Below are 17,177 nucleotides of genomic sequence, written 5' to 3'. Positions count from 1 at the left end.
CCGCAGTTCTGTGGCAACAGAGCCTTCTTACAGTTAAGGATGTACTACACTTGCCACCGTTTGCTCCATAATTTGCAGATTTAAAGTAAGAACATTTAGGTTTTAGCTGAAATGGATCAAAAAGTAAAAAGACCTCAAACGGGATGGCGCACACCCTTCGCAAGGTTGAATTGGCCTCATCTAGTAACCGATTGCTGTTACAGTTCTTAAACTTGTAGAAACAGGGCGAAGCTCAACCCAGATAGTATCGATGTGTGTTAAACTGATGGAACAGTGAAATTCCACAGAGCGGGGTGTATGACTTCACCCAAACTGATTTTTTTCATGCCGCATAATTTAGTCATCTCTGTTGTATAATTTAGTTGTCCAATGCCACATATGTCAAGTGACCCTGATTGTCAGATCTTTCTTTGGGAATCCAGACATATAGCCAAGAAAGGTTTTATGTATTTCACATTCTTATATAGTGCCTTACCACCTCCAGGACGCATTTAGACGCTCTGCATTCAAGATTAATCCTGTTTCTAAAAGTACAAGTTTAAAAACTGTAACCGTTATTTAGAAGCGCATGCAAAACAGCAAGGGATGTTAGGAGTGCGAGGGGAATAAAACAATGTGTTCAAGATGGATACTTGAAAAAATTCTAGCGGTTTGCAGAATGGCTGTTAACTATATGTTATATATGTTACAATAGCCATTTGCTGATGGGTGTAGGAAGGTGGATATCTGACTATGGTTACCCCCAACTTTTTGCCTAGTGTCTAGCTGGTTTTTCGACTTAGTTGGCCTGAGATCCTGCCATTCAGGGTCTCAGGCTGTCTGCTCTCTCTTTAAAATGGACTCCATGTACCCTAGGTACATAACCAATTGGTAAGGATCACCTTATTGGACCCTGTACAGTGTACCCTAGGTACCCAGGGCATAGGTGTACCCTAGGCCTCCCAGGGGCTGCAGCATGTATTATGCCACCCCTGGTCTGGCCTTCCAATCAGACACAACTGGCTGATCACTCAGCTGGGGCAAGGTCGTGTAATCACCCCTTGCTTAGATATAGTATGCCTATATCTGCCCTTATATATAGACACATGTGTACCTATCAGTCACTCCTATGGCAGGCCTTAACAATCCTGGAGGCAGAGTGCTTGGTAACATGTGAGATGGTGCTCTAGCATGAGCTGAGCCTGTCTGCAGCTTTCGGAACCATGTCCTTATAGCTGTTCTATGATATAGCCTACCATATACTCTTAAAGTGCCTTATAATCTTAAACGGTTATGGTAACTATGGTTTGGCTTTATCAAAACATGTCGTGTAAGGTGTCTAACACTTTGGAATAATACCCCCATACCATTTCTGGTGATGAGGATATTATTCCTCCCTTCTAGAGGGAGAGACATGTTAAAATCCTACTTTGCTGTTTATCTGTAACCAAAGCCTCAGCATCACAAAATGGATGCTGCTGCCACAGACACAAGTCTGACCTCCTGCTGCTGGGAGTGATCCCAGCCAGGGAGGCCTGGACAATAGGTTTCCTGCTTGGGGAGGTGCTAGCACCTCCCCAGACAGCCTTTAGTGTATTGGGGCAGGGTGGGCTGAAAGGAATGAGACATGCCTGGGGCACACAAGGTGTTCCTTGCATAGTCCAGTTCAAACCGGCGCTGGGGCACTCCAGCCCCAGCTCTGGCGCGAAACTGGACAAAGGGAGGTGGGTGTAACCACCCCCTCCCAGGTCCCACCCATAAGGCGTGACCTAGCAGGTATCCCAGCCCCCCAGATTAGTATAAGAGTGGGAGTTGGGCCTCAAGACTTTAGATTATCCTGAACCTGCAAAACTGAACAGAAACTCTGGACCTTCGACATTCGACGAAAGAAGAAGACTGAAGAATCTCCCTTGTAGCCAAGGAGTGGCTACCCTGTGCAAACAGGCACCATCAAGTGACTACCCTTTGCTTTGTGAAACGTTCGACGAGGAACCGACTGCAGAGCCCGACCAGAGCCTTGATTTCCAGACTTCTCCGACCCTCATCCACATCTGCAGCAGAGCTGAGATCCGTGGAGGCGACGAGCGACGTGGGACCGGCTACCTGGGAAAAGTGGCTAGTAACTTACAGCGCAGCTTCTGAGGTACCCTCGAAGTTGTGCACCGGGGATTGAGAAGCCCCAACCCCAAGCACCATCTGCACCGAAGACCAGCCCCCCACACTCCACGAGTCCTGCGTGGGGCCCTTCAGCATTTTCCTGCTTGCCGCGTCTGTCCGGTTGCTTGCCCGCTGGCTAGTGGCCGTTGTGACGACGCTCCCTAAAATCTTCTGCGCTGGTTTGGCTCCTCCAGACTGGCTCCCGCTTCTCTGCAAAGAAGAAGCACCCCAGACCTTCCTGGTCTGCACCAGAAGCAAGTCCCTTGTTCTTCGTGGGTTCCGCTTGCCAAGGCTTGGTGAGTCCTAGTCCAACTTCGACGCCGCCGACAGCAAGAGCCTTCGTGGGACAGCTCGCCTCCTGGTCCTGGTCGTCCTCGACGCTTCCTGGTCCTCCTGGCTCCAGCGACAAGCTTCACCTTCCCCTGCAACTCTTCACGACATCGCCTGGTTCCTTCCTGGTTCCACGTGGTCACTGGCTAGTGACCTTGACTCTGTCCCCTCTGCTTGCAGGTTTCTTCTCTTCTTGATCCCAGGCTTGGGATCCACCGGACACTCTCCCCTGACTGCCTGTCAGCATCTTTCTTCAGGCATCCATAGGAGTCGACGACGAAAACGACGCATCTTCACCCCTATGCACCCGCAGCCTGTGGGCTAGGTAACTTGGGTACTCCGGTGCTCATCAGGATAGTGACTATCCTAGTGTCTAGTTTTCAAGTCTCAACTTCCTAGCTACTCCGGAAGTGTCCTAAATCTATCTATTTCTAAACTGTAACATTGCTATTGACTTTTACGCATTACGCGTGAGTGTTTCCACTCTGCACACGAATCCCGTGGGCCTCCCACTTCCTAACTAACGCTAGTGTAGTGTAGCCCCAGCGATTCCCTAGGCCTAGGCCTATTCTATTTCCGTGACAGTGGTTCTTATACCACTTATTTAGTATATGGTTTGCGTGGCCCCTAGGGCCTAACTGTATTACTTACCTGTGTGACTTACTGTATGCATTAATAAGACTGTGTTGTACTTACCTCTAAACTCATAAAGAGTGCTGAGGGTTTGCTTAGAATAAATACACTTTATTTTATATATATATATCTGTTGTGGTGTCCTTTCATTTGGTATTCAAGGGATTATATATGGTATCACAGCTGGCTTCACATGCCATTCAGAGTTTAGCCTAAGACTGCTCTTGTCCATGCTACCACTAGGATAGCTGGTCTATAAGGTTGACTTTACAACCAATCACCATAAGGGTATTTGGACTGATATAAGGTGTACACTATAACTAGTGACATCATACATCAGGCCAACTTCTCACATTGGTGAGCAGCGGTTGGGATCTGAGCTTGCTGTTGTAATACCATTATAATCTTGAGATACTAAATTGGAAGATCACACAGATATTGTCTAGGTACATATAACATAGTCTAGTATACTTAAGTCCTACTGGACTTAGTAGTGGTAGGTTGAAGGGAGTAACACACCCTGACTACAACTACTAGAGAGGTTTAGTAGAAACAACTAGTGTAGGTAGGTGCACACACCACACCCTCACTAGAATCATGCCCCTGAATGGAGATCACACTGATGCTCCCTCAGGAGAGGAGAATCCTAGACAGGTTCCCTCTAGGTATGATACATTCACATTCCAGGAGATGAGACACTTGTGTACCTCCAGAGGAATAAAACAGGGTGCAAACCCTACCCTTAGACAGCTAGTGGAGCTTCTGGAGGCCTATGATGCTGAAAGAGCTGCCAGGGATGGTGCCATAGCTGTAGATAGGGGTCTACCCACCACAGATGAGTCAGATGGGACTTCAGAGGAAGAGGTAGACAGCCAGGGCCAAGTAGGAAGACTTAGCCAGGCTAACCTAAGCTTACATGGGAGTTTGCATGGGGTCCCCCCATACAGACCCCCAAGTAGGCTTTCACAGAGAAGCAGGAGGGACAGATCCCCTTCAAGGGAATCCATCCACTCCCATGTCTCTAGCATCTCTAATGCTTCCTCTCACAGGGGAATGACTTCACCTGAGAGAAAGGAGCATAAAGCCAGAATGAGGGAAGCTAATCTGAGGATTCAGAGGGAAGAAATTGCCCTTGCCAAAGAGAAGCTTGCTCTGGCTAGAGAGCAAAAATTGTGTGGGTCAGAACCCACTGGTGGCAGCAACATTCCTAGAGATAGGGATAGGTCTTATGACCATAGAAACCTAAGCAAGATAGTCCCCCCATATCAGAATGGGGATGACATCCACAAATGGATGACTGCTTTGGAGAGGGCCTGCAAAGTACAGCAGGTACCCCAAAGTCAGTGGGCAGCTATCTTGTGGCTCTCCTTTTCTGACAAAGGTAGAGACAAGCTCCTCACAGTCAGTGATGAGGATGCAAACAATTACAAAGTCCTGAAGAGTGCTCTGATAGATGGGTTTGGCTTAACCACTGAGCAATATAGGTTGTTGTTCAGAGACACCCAGAAGACACAGACACAGGACTGGTCTGATTTTGTGGATTGTGCCACTAAGGCTTTGGAAGGTTGGTTAAATGGCAGCAAGGTGCAGGACTATACAGGATTGTACAACTTGATTATGAGGGAGCAGATCCTTAGTAATTGTCAGAACCAGCTTCTCCATCAACACCTGGTAGACTCTGATTTGACCTCTCCCCAAGAATTGGGAAAGAGGGCAGATAAATGGGTCAGGACCAGGATTAGGCCTAAAAATCAGGGTGGTGACCAAAAGAAAGATACCACCAAGCCTCAAGAGAAGGGTGGGGATAAAGCAAAAGAGAAATCTTCCTCAGGGCCCCAAAACTCCACACAGGGTGGTGGGTCCCAAGCTCCCTCCTCTACCACAGTTAAAAAGCCTTACTGCCATGTGTGTAAAACACCTGGGCATTGGAAAACTGACAGCAGTTGTCCACAGGCTAAAAACAAAACTGTTCCTCCAACTACTCCTGTCACACCACCTATTACTGTCAGCAGTAATCCCCCAGGTGGTGGGAGTGCCCCCAAAAATTTGGTTGGGTTTTCTTGGGGAACACAGGGGGATCCTGGCTTAGCCAATTCCCCTACAGCAGCTACTCTTGTCTGTGATGGTGGCATGGGGTTTGCCAACTTCACTGCCTGTCCCAACACTTTGGGTAGGTACAGACAGGAACCCTACATCAATGGTAGAAAAGCTGAGGCCTACAGAGACACTGGAGCTAGCATCACTATGGTGGCCCATAGGCTAGTTCCCTCTGAGCAGCTTTTGCCTGGTTTCTCATACCAGGTAACTAACATTGATGGCAAACAGAACAGTCATCCCATGGCAGAGGTATGTCTCAGCTGGGGAGGTGTCACTGGCCCTAAAAGGGTGGCAGTGTCTCCAACCTTGCCTGTGGACTGCTTGCTGGGGAATGACTTAGAACTCTCAGCTTGGGCTGGAGTTGAACAAGACACCCATTCTAAAATGGTAGGCCTTTCCAAAAAGGGTAGTGGGGTTGTGCCAGTCACAACCCCTGTCCAAGTAGCTTTCCTCCCTGAAAAGGTTGGAAGGGCAGTGGTAGCCACAGCCCAGGCACAGACAGACTTCCCTGTAGAAATTGGCAGAGCTGTGACAGTCACAGCTCAAACACAAACTGAGTGCCCCCCTGAAAAGGTTGGCAAGGCTGTAATGGTCTCAGCCCATACTCAGACTGATATAGGTGTAGTGAAGCCTGAAACTATGGATCACTCCACACAAACAGAGAGTAGTGGGGAGGAAGAAAAGTCTCCCTCTCCCCAGACATTAGGAAGAGGTCAGCCTCCTCAGGGATCTGACCTCACCCCTTGTGAAGGAACTGCCCCAGAGGTAGCCAGGCCTGGCCTGGCAGAGCCTCTGATGTCAGTGGCCCCTTCCAAGGTGGGACCCAGTCTGGTGCAGGTAGCCTGCCTCTCTCTACCCTGCCTCAGTCAGCCCAGGGCTGCAGAGGTCAGGGAGGCCAGTGGACCCCAAGAGGGCCCCTGTCCACAAGAACCCCCCCTTCAAAAGAATGAGGATTGCCTGGTTAGTTGCCCTAGCCAGGTGATGGGTAAAAACATTCCTGAGGGACCCCCTTCACAGGTAGTTAGGGACCTCCCCCAGAGGGATTCTGTTGGGCACAGGCAAACATGGGACCTTAGGGCCCCAAACCTGACCTGTCCCTCCAGCAAGCCCACAAAAGGGACCCAGCCTCCAGCTTTAGGTAGCCAGAGGCTGACCCTGAGAGCACAGTGCAACTCAGTTAGAGAAAGAAAGGCATCCATGGTGGAGGATCATTGGAGGAAGCTGAGGCCTCACTTTGAGGACACTCACTTCAGTACTCCATCTCAGCACCAGCCTTTTACTTTGCAAAGACACACCAAAGGTAGAAATTCCCTATGGTGGAGACCCTATGATATCTTTAGGATGAGGGATTGCTTAGTGGACCATGAGACAGGGGGTAACCATGCCAGTGCTGGTTCTTCCTTATATGGCCACTTAGGCAATAGAGGCTTACCTTGTCAAGGCCAGCCTTATCTCCTTTCGTTTGGGGGGGGGTTGTGTAGGAAGGTGGATATCTGACTATGGTTACCCCCAACTTTTTGCCTAGTGTCTAGCTGGTTTTTCGACTTAGTTGGCCTGAGATCCTGCCATTCAGGGTCTCAGGCTGTCTGCTCTCTCTTTAAAATGGACTCCATGTACCCTAGGTACATAACCAATTGGTAAGGATCACCTTATTGGACCCTGTACAGTGTACCCTAGGTACCCAGGGCATAGGTGTACCCTAGGCCTCCCAGGGGCTGCAGCATGTATTATGCCACCCCTGGTCTGGCCTTCCAATCAGACACAACTGGCTGATCACTCAGCTGGGGCAAGGTCGTGTAATCACCCCTTGCTTAGATATAGTATGCCTATATCTGCCCTTATATATAGACACATGTGTACCTATCAGTCACTCCTATGGCAGGCCTTAACAATCCTGGAGGCAGAGTGCTTGGTAACATGTGAGATGGTGCTCTAGCATGAGCTGAGCCTGTCTGCAGCTTTCGGAACCATGTCCTTATAGCTGTTCTATGATATAGCCTACCATATACTCTTAAAGTGCCTTATAATCTTAAACGGTTATGGTAACTATGGTTTGGCTTTATCAAAACATGTCGTGTAAGGTGTCTAACACTTTGGAATAATACCCCCATACCATTTCTGGTGATGAGGATATTATTCCTCCCTTCTAGAGGGAGAGACATGTTAAAATCCTACTTTGCTGTTTATCTGTAACCAAAGCCTCAGCATCACAAAATGGATGCTGCTGCCACAGACACAAGTCTGACCTCCTGCTGCTGGGAGTGATCCCAGCCAGGGAGGCCTGGACAATAGGTTTCCTGCTTGGGGAGGTGCTAGCACCTCCCCAGACAGCCTTTAGTGTATTGGGGCAGGGTGGGCTGAAAGGAATGAGACATGCCTGGGGCACACAAGGTGTTCCTTGCATAGTCCAGTTCAAACCGGCGCTGGGGCACTCCAGCCCCAGCTCTGGCGCGAAACTGGACAAAGGGAGGTGGGTGTAACCACCCCCTCCCAGGTCCCACCCATAAGGCGTGACCTAGCAGGTATCCCAGCCCCCCAGATTAGTATAAGAGTGGGAGTTGGGCCTCAAGACTTTAGATTATCCTGAACCTGCAAAACTGAACAGAAACTCTGGACCTTCGACATTCGACGAAAGAAGAAGACTGAAGAATCTCCCTTGTAGCCAAGGAGTGGCTACCCTGTGCAAACAGGCACCATCAAGTGACTACCCTTTGCTTTGTGAAACGTTCGACGAGGAACCGACTGCAGAGCCCGACCAGAGCCTTGATTTCCAGACTTCTCCGACCCTCATCCACATCTGCAGCAGAGCTGAGATCCGTGGAGGCGACGAGCGACGTGGGACCGGCTACCTGGGAAAAGTGGCTAGTAACTTACAGCGCAGCTTCTGAGGTACCCTCGAAGTTGTGCACCGGGGATTGAGAAGCCCCAACCCCAAGCACCATCTGCACCGAAGACCAGCCCCCCACACTCCACGAGTCCTGCGTGGGGCCCTTCAGCATTTTCCTGCTTGCCGCGTCTGTCCGGTTGCTTGCCCGCTGGCTAGTGGCCGTTGTGACGACGCTCCCTAAAATCTTCTGCGCTGGTTTGGCTCCTCCAGACTGGCTCCCGCTTCTCTGCAAAGAAGAAGCACCCCAGACCTTCCTGGTCTGCACCAGAAGCAAGTCCCTTGTTCTTCGTGGGTTCCGCTTGCCAAGGCTTGGTGAGTCCTAGTCCAACTTCGACGCCGCCGACAGCAAGAGCCTTCGTGGGACAGCTCGCCTCCTGGTCCTGGTCGTCCTCGACGCTTCCTGGTCCTCCTGGCTCCAGCGACAAGCTTCACCTTCCCCTGCAACTCTTCACGACATCGCCTGGTTCCTTCCTGGTTCCACGTGGTCACTGGCTAGTGACCTTGACTCTGTCCCCTCTGCTTGCAGGTTTCTTCTCTTCTTGATCCCAGGCTTGGGATCCACCGGACACTCTCCCCTGACTGCCTGTCAGCATCTTTCTTCAGGCATCCATAGGAGTCGACGACGAAAACGACGCATCTTCACCCCTATGCACCCGCAGCCTGTGGGCTAGGTAACTTGGGTACTCCGGTGCTCATCAGGATAGTGACTATCCTAGTGTCTAGTTTTCAAGTCTCAACTTCCTAGCTACTCCGGAAGTGTCCTAAATCTATCTATTTCTAAACTGTAACATTGCTATTGACTTTTACGCATTACGCGTGAGTGTTTCCACTCTGCACACGAATCCCGTGGGCCTCCCACTTCCTAACTAACGCTAGTGTAGTGTAGCCCCAGCGATTCCCTAGGCCTAGGCCTATTCTATTTCCGTGACAGTGGTTCTTATACCACTTATTTAGTATATGGTTTGCGTGGCCCCTAGGGCCTAACTGTATTACTTACCTGTGTGACTTACTGTATGCATTAATAAGACTGTGTTGTACTTACCTCTAAACTCATAAAGAGTGCTGAGGGTTTGCTTAGAATAAATACACTTTATTTTATATATATATATCTGTTGTGGTGTCCTTTCATTTGGTATTCAAGGGATTATATATGGTATCACAGCTGGCTTCACATGCCATTCAGAGTTTAGCCTAAGACTGCTCTTGTCCATGCTACCACTAGGATAGCTGGTCTATAAGGTTGACTTTACAACCAATCACCATAAGGGTATTTGGACTGATATAAGGTGTACACTATAACTAGTGACATCATACATCAGGCCAACTTCTCACAATGGGGAGGTTTGATATTTGCTGCCTTTGTTCAGCCGGCTCTCCCAGGCTCCGCCCTCCACCTCTGAACACAATCCACCTTCTTTGTCTCTCTTCCAGGTAGGGGGAGGTGCTTCACTTCACATTACTGGCAGCACACCTGAGTCACCACAAACCGTGCACCGCTTGAGTTATTAGGTCTTGCTGAGCCAGCGCATACGCTGCTCTGGGAGAAATTTAGTGTGTGGGTTTACAAAGTGCTGACACAGGCTTTTGGTGGCCTAGCGCTTGCGTTCACGCAAGCGTGCACGCGCGTAGTAGCCATCTGCCTCCCTTCCAGCGCAATCACTGCTCTTCCTCGCGGTCACTTTCGCTTTCATCGTGATCACTTTCACGGCCGTGCAGCCGTTACTTTTACAGGCGCGGCCAATGCTTGTTATTTCTGTGTCCTTTGTATTTTCCTGCATTGCTCTCTGTTTTATATCCATGTAGGCCCCTGGTTTGGATGCTGTTGTACTCTCTTCTTATGAAGCAGTGCAGCTATTGTGCTACTGAACTTTTTTTTTTTTATTATTAAGGTGAGAACGTGCATATTACATTTTCAACAATACCGCAAGCTTCCTTTCAACTCATTATTAAATTGCTCCGTGCTGCTTCCGTATGTTGCATCCCTGCCCCTTTTTTTTTTTTTTAGATGTACTAGCGCTTTTAAACTGCACACATACTTTTTATTTCACTCTTTTCTGCTGACCCATGGCTACACTTACTTTTCCTGCACTGGCCCTCTCTGCAATTATTGCACTTTTTTCGAGGTATGTGTTATGTTACCCCCACTCATTTCCTCAGTTGCAGTATATCTCACTTTAAAAAAAAAAAACAAGCTTTACGAAAGGAACATTCCTTTTTAATTGGTTTTTTTATCCTAATGCCATTTTTATGAAGTGTTGAATTTATAGTGTGCCCTTAATTCCCACAAGATAAATGTGTGAGGAAGCGCACTCCTATGTGAACCTGTTATCAGACTGTGCTTATTAGAAGAACAAGGGTGCTGCAGTGTGATGCCTGCTGTCAAATCAAGCGTTTACAATAGAACGTAAGATTACACGACCATCGAGGTCATGAACACTGCGCACTGTTCCTGAAGGGTGACCACCCAACATACAAATTCTTTCATAAAGAATTAAATCGCAAAATTGTAATTCAAACATATCTTTTTAGTGCTGTTATCATATTCTTGCATATGTAACAATACAATGTAAATGCACTTAAGGTTTATACAAACATCAATGATGGAATCATGACATAACATGACCACATAATGGTAGCGTCAAAACACAATTTTTGCATTTTTCAAGTGAAATTTTTAAGATCATGCCCGATGCATTTCGGGACTGGCACGTCCCTTCTTCAGGGGAAACCTATGAAATAAAGAGCTCTTATTAATAGGATGGTATATATGGGTAACTACCAGACACCAAGAGATCACCATGGTGTGTGAAAAGTCAAAAATGCACAAGTTGGAATAGCACGAATATCCAATACTCAATGATACAACATCTATAGAGCTAGGGAAAAAACCATTGGAAATGCGAGCAAAAGTAGTGAGACAGGAACAAAAAACAGTGCACAGATAGCTGGTGCTCACATAGGTGATAAGACAGTGATGGAAACAGGTGGTGTTAAGAGTGGTGAACAAAAGGTGAACTCAAAGAGGCGTGTGAATGGACCAAATCTAATAAAGCTAACGTGAAATGATGCTGTTGTGGGTCAAAGAGGAAAAAAAGAACCACATTAAAAGCTCACCGATCATAAGGATAGAGATGAGCAACCTTCGTGAAATGAAAGCTGTGGAAATAATGATGAACGATTATATGACAGTCCAAAAACGTAATCAAACTATCACGCGTCAACACAATTTATCCTCACCGATAAGGAAAACGTGACCAGGCTGGTGAGACAACTGCTACCGAGCGTAAAATGTTCTGTAAAGAAATAAAAAGGCATTGATGTTTATGGCCGTGATAACCACGACGCTCAGGAGCTAAAGTTGTGAGAAATGTACATCAAGGGCGTGGAATAAAGCCGCTTACCTAGAAAATGCAGGAAAAGAAACCAAACGCTACGCCATTACTGCAACCGGGATTACTTCTGACCCTGTGTAGGGCGGTGCTAATAAAGCGTGACGTCAATGGATATGGAAAGGAGACTGCAACGATGCGGAGTGGGTCGGACATATTCAACTAGTGTTCCTGGTGGCTCCGAGCAGTCCAAGTGGGTAAACTCGTAAATGTTAAAAGAATGGTCATAGAACCGCGAGATGGACTATATTAACGGAGAATACAAATGGGAATGGAAGTTTGGTGCTGAGGCGCTAAATGAAATAAAAACAAGAGTTAGATAAAGCCCCATGAAAGACTGAGTTGAAGGGGTGTGTAGATGTAATAAAGGATGGAAAAGAACAGCAACATGTGATTACTAAAAATGATGAATCACAAAGCAAATAAACGATGGATGTTAGGGGGAATTAAAGGTGTACTATTAAAGGGTCACAAGAAAATGATGAAAAAGGAACGATATGAAAAAATTGTGTGACTACATATAGACAACATGAATGGTGATAGAGAAAAGGCCCGCCACCCAAAAGTTGTGTATGCATCGGTGACCACTGTCAAAGACATGCTATTGAGACAGTGTGGTACATCATAGGAAACAACTCATGTCATAACGGTCATTGAGCCCCAAAGGAACCATGGTTTGCAAGGTATTGATCCAGTAAATCTCTTTGGAGCAACCTTTTGGTGGTGTCTATACCTGGTCTAACTAGGAGTCTTTCAACTATTTGAAAGCGTAATTGCGCTATAGTGTGTTGGGCATCTTCCCAATGTGTAGCGAGACTAAATGTAGTGGATTTGGTGCGAATTTTGCTTTTGTGTTCAGAAATACGAATCTTGAGCTTGCGTTCAGTTTTCCCAACATAAGCTTTGCCGCAAAGACATTTGATGCAGTAGATTACGTTTGAAGAGTTGCAGTCACTGGTGTGAAGTAATTTAATTTTTTTGCCGGTAACAGGATGAGTTAACATTGTTGCAGTGAATGCAGTTATGCCATTTTTTGGTGCCTAATTGTTCCTCCATTGCGGGGTGGGCTTGCGGAGTCGATAGTAATCATAAATTTCTCCCTTTTGAATATGCAAAGAGTGTGTTTTCTTGAAAGAGACCGTTAAATTCTTTCTCATTTTGAAGTAATTCCCACCGGTTCATAATAATCCTTTTGATGGCTGGTGAAATTGTGGAGTATGAGGAAACAAAAACCATTCTAGAGGTCGACGTAGATTGTTGTTTTGGCTGTAATAATGCAGACCTGGGTTTGGACTGAGCCTTCATGAGGCATTCATGGAGGATGTGTTCAGAATAACGTCTTGCAAGAAATCTTTGTTTAGATTCTGAGATTTTTTTGTGAGCTCACAACTGGATCTGAACAAATTCGCCGTATGCGGATGAATTGAGAGAGAGAGGAAGGTTGTTGATAAGGCTTCTAGGGTGGAAACTGGAAAAAGCCAAAATGCTATTACGATCTGTGGGTTTGGTATAAACCGATATATCAAAGGTATTATTCGTTGATTTATGATTTTAGACGTCCAAAAAATGAATAGTGTCCATCTGAATATTGTAAGTTAAACGGATGTGGGGATTGATGCTGTTCAAGGAGTTAATCATAGATACTAGAGCTTGCTCAGTGTCAGACCATAAAAGGAAAATGTCTTCAATATATCGACAGTAGAAAGGTATGTTTTTCCACCAGTTAGGATTGGATATAATTTTCTCATTCTCATATTGTGACATGTAGATGTTGGCATACGAAGGTGCTCCCGAATAGCCCATCGCAGTGCCATTTAACTGAACATAAGTTATTTTGCCATTCAAAATAGCTGTTGTGAAGACCAAATGTAAGCAATTGAAGAATGAAAATTCTATCAATTTCCATATGTTCGAGTTGCAAAACTGCCCATTCTACTGCCTCTAAGCCAGCTGAATGTGGAATAGAAGTGTATAGGGCACTAACATCTATAGTGCAAAGCAAAATAGGAGTATGTTGGTCAATGTCCACAGCCGAAAGTTTCTGAAGAAAATGTGTGGTGTCCTAAAGGTAAGTTTGCCAATTTTGTACAAAGTGCTGTAGATAGAAATCAAAAAACTTTCCAACGGGATCAAAAATAGAACCACAGGCGGACACTATCGGGCGGAAAGGAGGATTTTGAGCATTTTTATGCATTTTTGGTATCATGTAGAGCCTGGGACGGCGTGGATTTTTCGTAGTTAGGAATGTTTTCAATTGCTCATTGATCCAGTTTTTGTCATATGCTTCTGATAATAGCTTGAACAGCATTTCTTGTAGCTGTGTGGTAGGATCATAGTTGAGTAACATATACGTGTTGGTATCTGAAACATGTGCTTGAGCTTTGCTTTGATAATACTCTGTGTCTATGACAACGATAGCTCCCCCTTTGTCAGCAGGTTGCATGGTAATCGAGGTATCATTGGCTAGAGATTTGATGGTGTTTCTTTCGTGTTTAGTGAGGTTATCGAATTTCTTAGAATGATATTGCAAGGTGTGAATATCTTTGTGGATCAGAATTTCAAAAGTGTTTAACATTTTATGAGACACTGGGGGTATGAATGTACTTTTTGGTTTGAACTTTGTAGGTATAGTGTCCTCAGAATTTTAGTTAGGAGGAATGATGTTCGTGAAAAAATGACGCAGCCTGAGAGTTCTCATGAACCTGAATAATTCGGCTTGTATTCGCAAAGGAGTGGTGGTGCCGGTGGGCACAAATGACCTACCACGTGCCAAAACTGCAGTTTCTTGAGAACTAAGTTGTCTAGTTGAGATGTTCATAACTAGGTCACTGTTTTTCCACTGCGTAACGCTTTGCCGCTTTTTTCTATGTCCACGCCTTGTTTGTCGGACTGTATTGTCACGCTTCGAGCCAATTGTGGTGGTGGATGCCCTTGATCTTGAGACAAAAAAGATGCAGAAGCAGAGGTTTGAAGTGTTTCATGCGTTGTAGTTGAAGGGCCAGCTGCTTGTGACTGTGCTGGTGTTCTATTCATGGTGGTATCTTTCTCCGATGCCAGACTTTCATCAGATGATGCAGTAGTTTTACGGTGTTCAAAATGTCATTTTGTATAGATGTCAGCCCATGTGTAAACCTCATTAAGTCTATAATCAATGGTATCTCTCTTGTATTTACAAAGTTTTCCTTCTTGTAATTCTCTTTCATATTTATCCAATTTTTGGTTCAAAACTTCTAGTTGAAGCTTCCATGCATTGGATTCCATGTGAATTTCTTGTTTGCTTTTAAGGGTAGTTCCCACAAACCATGCACTGTATGCTACGGGCCAAGTCAAATGGTATTTGTTCAATTGGGCTGTGGTTCTCTCCTGTTTCAGGACTTTTTACCTTTTCAGTATATCCGTACACTATAGTAGGTTAAAAAGCTTCACAGTAAGTCCAGACACAAACATACCATGTATTATATTCAAACGAATTATGTTATTACCTTTAAACTTTTAAACCCTATTGAATATGTTTGCAGGAAACAAAATCTATTATTGCCAAGCCCATACCTATTGGCTTGGCCAATACTAGTTTTATTATGGGGATGAGAAAGCCATTTCATTTGAACAAGCATTGGCATAGCCAATAGGTCTCGCTTTTGGGACCTTATAAGTATTTAGTTATGCAGCACAATATCCTTGGTGCAACAACATCAACTGTTGCATGGCTAACCACTTATAAGTTTCCCAAGGCGAGACCTATTGGCTATGCCAATGCTTGTTTTTGCTTTTATAGTCTGAGTGGCCACACAGTGTTACCATTGAATGAATAATTAAATGCCTGTGTTCTGTGATGTCCTCTGAAGCAGAGGATAGAGTTTTGACGCCACCGCTGGTGATTTGTGTTGGCCAGTGGAAAATTGCGGTGGCCTGTATGGGGCACATGTGAAGGTTACTTATGATGTGGTGACCATCCAGTGGGGGAGTCCCCTTCTCATCCCAGGTGGATGCAGCTTTGGAGAAAGAGGCATGGGCGTTTGTTGGCATTCTCTCAATGAACATCGGCTCATCTCCCCAATATTGCTTTGTGATCGGGGTCAGGAGTAGCACAAAGGAAAACATGTAATTGGTTATTTGTGATATCCAGCGACAGGCCTTCCAGATAATTGTGTATGTGAGGATCTTGGAAAATCCCATGCTTTTTATAATCTGCAGTACAGTTTCCTGGTAATACCCTACAATGTGTGACTGTCTGCCGCATGCGGCCTCGTACTGGACTCCAGAAATGACCGAACCTACCCATGAGGTCTAGTTTTAGAGAGGGGACGGGAGTCGGTGGTTACTTGGCGGTCTCCTTCTGTGGGCGTTGGTGCCACAGTCATGGTGCTCTCCAGTACAAGGCCTTCATGCCACCTGTGGAGCTGTTTGTCATTTTACAACCTTTACAGGCCTTGGTGATCAAGGAGAATACCTGTTAAAATGTTTAGAGTTTAAAGGAAAGTGTATTGCCTGTCACAAGCAGCAGGTTTTGTTGCTCTTAAAACTTTTGATCTGATTGTATAGTTATCTTTGCATACCTCTCTTATTGGTTTGTATTGCCAGCACCTTAACAACCCCAGGCAGTTGATTTGTTCCTATAGGTGTGGGCTTTCGACTAGGCCTGTCCGTCTAAAGGTTTTGTGGAAACTGCAGAAAGGAGGTCACTGGGATCATAACTTCAGCAGAGCAATGGAGCCTTCACTGACTGCCAGACAGTGCAGTTGGTGTCAGTCATTTGAAGTCTTACAGCACTGAAGCCCAGAGACTGGGAATAAATGGTCACCCGCGTCGTCCAATGCCTTCTCACCCCCTCCTCCTGGTGCCCACTCTTAAGGCTCCTGTTTTTACGCACACTCTTCACATTAATGCAGGCACCTGGTGTGACTTTCACCAAAGGCCATGTTCTCTTCATTCTGGTCCTCGAGCCTGGAATCGACTGGTTACTGGTTATCCTGCTATAAAAGATGCCATTTTGAGGTTTGCTTCTACTTCGGTTTGTTTTGCTCTCCTATGCTGTGTAAACAGTTGTACCCTTGGCCAGTTTTTGTATTAACAGTGCTGTCTTCCCTCTAGCGAAGGCTGCAAAGTAATTTAGTGAGTTGTCGCAATGTTGGTGATTGTATTCTGCAGTTTATTCAGTTTATTGTTCTGCCCGAATTAAGACTAGGGAAGATTATCCGGAGGCAGAAGGCCCAGTGCGCCACAGGCCTCATTTGTTAGTTTAAAGGTGACGTTTTTTTGGTGGTCTCTCAGCATATGGCATGTTGGTCTGGCTGGCTTAATCTGGGTGTCGTACTTGGCAAGTGCCCCCTCGGAGAGTCCTTTCGAGCCGGCCCAGAAGTCTTACCATGATCCTGGTGTCCACCGGAGGTCAAAGGCGACTCTGGAGAGGCTGACACGTTTATTTCATAATGCACAGTCTTCTTTCTCAATCTTTTGTCTGTGGAGAAGTGAAGACTGCAAAACCGAGTGAGTAGGCCTCCCGTCGCCCAAGCGGGATGAATTGTTTAACAAATTAAGCGTGTAACAGTCCAGGAGCCTAGGCTGCTGTCCTTTATGGCGCTGCCAGTTATCCTCGGTGAATGATGCCTAGATCTGCAGGGAGATGGTGTTAAGTAGAAGACACTGACCTTTGAACTTGTGACTTCCCTACTTGTAGCTCCTGGTCACCTTCCGTGGTGATCCGC

The 17,177-nt window shown here is 46.1% G+C and overlaps 1 protein-coding gene across 2 annotated transcripts in view; it reads left to right on the top strand.

Moving 5' to 3' along the window:
• Window positions 1–17,177, top strand: part of CCDC50 (coiled-coil domain containing 50) — a 172,987-nt gene that overhangs the window by 28,302 nt on the left and 127,508 nt on the right. The gene's annotated exons all lie outside the window — the stretch shown is intronic.

This window comes from Triturus cristatus, chromosome 11 (assembly GCF_964204655.1).
Source record: "Triturus cristatus chromosome 11, aTriCri1.1, whole genome shotgun sequence".
NCBI lineage: Eukaryota > Metazoa > Chordata > Amphibia > Caudata > Salamandridae > Triturus > Triturus cristatus.
Note: the sequence above shows the minus strand (reverse complement) of the source record. Positions and strands in the feature narration are given on the sequence as shown.